The 3,768-nt window shown below is 38.3% G+C and overlaps 1 long non-coding RNA gene across 1 annotated transcript; it reads left to right on the top strand.

The window, feature by feature from the left end:
* The first annotated feature begins 109 nt into the window (after nt 1-109).
* Nucleotides 110-2,592, top strand: LOC122864226. Its single transcript, XR_006375172.1, has 4 exons — nt 110-127; nt 742-826; nt 1,293-1,312; nt 2,561-2,592. It is a non-coding gene; the product is annotated as an uncharacterized LOC122864226 (long non-coding RNA).
* The last annotated feature ends 1,176 nt before the right edge of the window (nt 2,593-3,768 follow it).

Consider the following 3,768-nt stretch of genomic DNA (forward strand, 5'->3'; position numbering starts at 1 on the left):
TCCACCCTCTGACCAATCACAGCCCTGCTTCCTTATTCAGCATGGCTTGTTGATGGTGCAATTTGCCCAAGAGGCTCATGGGACGTTCAGGCACTCACTAAGTACACAGCAGAAAATAGCCATCATGGTGAGCCATTTAATCGAGAGGCAAATCAAAATTGTTTTATAACATTTTGTTTCATTTTACTCTTTTATTAACAAAAGAAAATGGTTTTACCTCACATTGGCAGAATTTGTCATTATTTTAATCCCTTATATGATTTTTAATTGATTTTTACTTGCAACTCCCTATACTTGTCATTGTGCTCTAATATGAACGTGGTAAGTTTAAGTGAACTACACATTTTCATATGAGGTTTTTAGTCTTCTAATATGGTTTGAATGTAACAAAAGGGAAAAAATAAAAACAAGTGTCAGTTAGGAAAGATGGCAGGCTGAGAGGATGAGTGTGAGTAAAGGAGGGGCTGATCAGGGAGTGGGGAGTTAAATTAGCCTAAAGGTAGCAGATAATGGATGTAACCTTCATTTCAAACACTGAGTTAAACACAGGGCCATTAGTGTCCTTACTCGTGTTACTTACTAGTGCCTGTTGAATACAGCACAGTGCCAGGGCTTAAAACAGCCAAGTGTCTCTGTGGTTTGTTGTCATGTTTTATACAAAAGTGGCTTTACAAATGTATTCATCTTTTAATTACTAGGAAATGCATGCTTTGGTCCCTTCATGGCTCGTGGTATCTGCAGTACAGTTTGTCCAAACTGGTGCGACCAGATCCTTGACACTTAACTGTACCCGGATATTGGCTTCACTTCATTGCCTACCAAAGCAGTTAAGGATTCATTTCTAAATCGCACTCATCATCTTCGCAGCACATTTTGGAGTAATTGATATATTATAGCTTTAATTCTCAAATCAGCAAAACATATCAGTTTTTTGCTTGGTTTAATTATTTGTTGCATTTGTCTTTGAATATTTGATTATATTTGCATTTATATTTATCATTCACTCTTTGATTTACTGTATTATTTGGAGAGGGATACTATTACTTCTAGTAGTAATTGTATTATTATTAATCATTATTAGTCATAGTAGTATTTAGTGCTTAGTAATTGCACTACTTTTGAAACGCTTTATTAGCAGAGTGGCTCTAGGGATGGCAATGTTTGTCTGTCACTTTGGTCCAGACAGAAATATCTCAACAGCTATTGCATAGATTATCATTTTGTTCAGATATTCATTGTGCGCAGAGGATGAAGTTTACTGACTTTGGTGATCCCCTGACTTTTTTATCTAGCGTCATCATCAAGGCAAAATGTATGTATCCCAAGACTTTATGATTAAATTCTTATAAAAATAAAAACTAATGACATTCCCATCAGCTTCAGTTGTACTTTGTGTTTAGCAATTAATTAGCAAGTAATTAGCAAATGTTAGCATGCTAACACACAATACTAAGACAATAAACATGGTCAACATTATACCTGCTAAATATCAGCATGTTAGCATAATCATTGTGAGCATGTTAGCATGCTAATGTTAGCATTTAGCTTGACGCACCGCTGTGCCTAAGTACAGCCTCACAGAGCTGCTAGCATGGCTGCTACTTCTTTCTGTAGCACAATTTAATATTTGATATGATTAGTGCATTGAGGTCAGAGATATCTGGAACAGTAACAATCAGCTTTGATTAAGTTTTATTTTCACAAAGATTTATTTGTGTTTTAATTATTATTTGCATTTCTCCTTTAGTATTTGCATATTTATATTTATTGTTCATTCTTTTATTTATTGTATTATTTCTACAGGATTATTATTATTATTAGTAGTAGTAGTAGTACTTGTAGTAGTAGCAGTTGAAATAATATAGGTTACATAATTATTAGTATTATTCAGTGCTAGTAGTGGCACTACTTTTGTAAATGCTTTGTTAGAAAAATGTCTTTCTTTTTGTACCACAATTTAAAGGTCCAGTGTGTTACATTTAGGAGGCAGAAATGGAAAAGTATGTTTTCCTTAGTGTATAATCACCTGAAAATAAGAATCCTTGCATTTTCATTACCTTAGTTTAAGCCCTTTTTATCTACATAGGTGCCATGTTTCTACAGTAGCCCAGAACGGACAAGCCAAATACTGGCTCCAAGTAGGGCAGGTCGCGTTTTTCGCGGGTTTCGCGGCCACCGTAGTTTCATCTATACGCTTGAGGGGGGAGGGTGATGCGAGCGCTATTCAAATGGTTGCAAACTGCAATTTCACCGCTACAGTAGATGCAACTACATCCTACACACTGGACCTTTGCAAGAGACACATTTACAATTGAATGATATCCTGACTGTTAGTCCCTGCAGTATAGGTCAAGCTCCAAAAACAATGGATCCTACATTTCCCATAATATGCTACAACAGTGTAGCATCTTTCTTCAGATTTACAGGGCTAGGGTAATAGCATCAGTAGTACTGGTATTTGTGGTGGTAGTAGTGGTAATAGTAGCACCACTAGTAGCAGTGGCAGGTGGTGGAGTTTTCTTCTGTCCTCTGCTCATTCATTACTCTCTACTCCACACAGGTTTTGCATGTTTGTCAGCAAGACATTCACAGCGTGAGGGACGGTCTGCCTGCTCATTGGCCACTATGATGGTGACTTAGTGTGGTGGGTAAATGTGTTGTTTTGTAGTTGAATGCCAATGTCTGTCACCCTCTTTATACCAAATGATCAAAAGCTTGTTCGATGTGTGCCTTTCCTTTGCTCTTTCTCTGTTTGTTTTTACATGGACACAAGAATGTTGTAACTAAACAACTGACCTTCACATGGTCTTTGCGAGGCCTGTCAGTGACATGATGTTAGGACATTCGAGTTGAGTGTGACTGAGCTTACAGCCCCACCGTGTGGCCGCTCTGCAAGCTGCACCTCTTCAGCATGACCTCTATTGCTGCAGTGTGATTCACTGCTTCTCTGCTGCTCGGCCCCTGTGTGCACATTTGTGATGTTCGTTTCTTTCACTGAGCTGAAGCCTAATACAGCGAGGCTCAAAATAGATTTTTATTGATCCATGATGGATGGCTGGAGGAGGGGCAATGGAAAACATGGGTTTAGTGAACACAGTTCAAACAGAGGAATGAACTGAAACCAGAAAGCAAAGACCCAAAATTGTGATAACCTCTGTGAAATGTCAAATCTGGATTCAGCTTTATTCTTTATAAACAAATGATGTTTTCATTATATGGCAGTGTTGTGTGAGTATTCAGTGTTTCTGGGGTCTCCTATTCGACAGTGTTTGATTTTTCAGCACAAAAAGTGTTTCTGTCTCTCAGGGGGAGTACATGTCCATATCGATTCATTAAGTCAAAGCTCAATCTTCACGAGTCTTTTCATTGTGTTCAATTATTTCTCCATTGCCGTCCAGCTGAGTAAATGAGAGTCCACAGATACCAGAGGCAAAATTAATTTCCACAGTCATCACGTTTCACTGTGAATTACAACTCTGTGTGTGTATGTGTGTGTTTTTGGATGAATAAGTGTAGTAATATAGGTGTGAGAGTGTGTTTTGTTTTTGTTTATGTACTTGTCTCCCTGCCTTGTGACCTCAGCATGGTTACCATGGGAACAGCATGAATGGTGACATCACTGCAGCAGTGTGACATCATTGCTAGACGGTGACTCATACTCATGGCTCACTGTTTTGTGTGTGTATGTGTGTGTGAGAGAGAGAGAGACAGTGTTTAAATGTGTGAAGATGCTATCGGAGGAAACACATGGGCAAGATGACAACAACA

This window comes from Siniperca chuatsi, linkage group LG17 (assembly GCF_020085105.1).
Source record: "Siniperca chuatsi isolate FFG_IHB_CAS linkage group LG17, ASM2008510v1, whole genome shotgun sequence".
NCBI lineage: Eukaryota > Metazoa > Chordata > Actinopteri > Centrarchiformes > Sinipercidae > Siniperca > Siniperca chuatsi.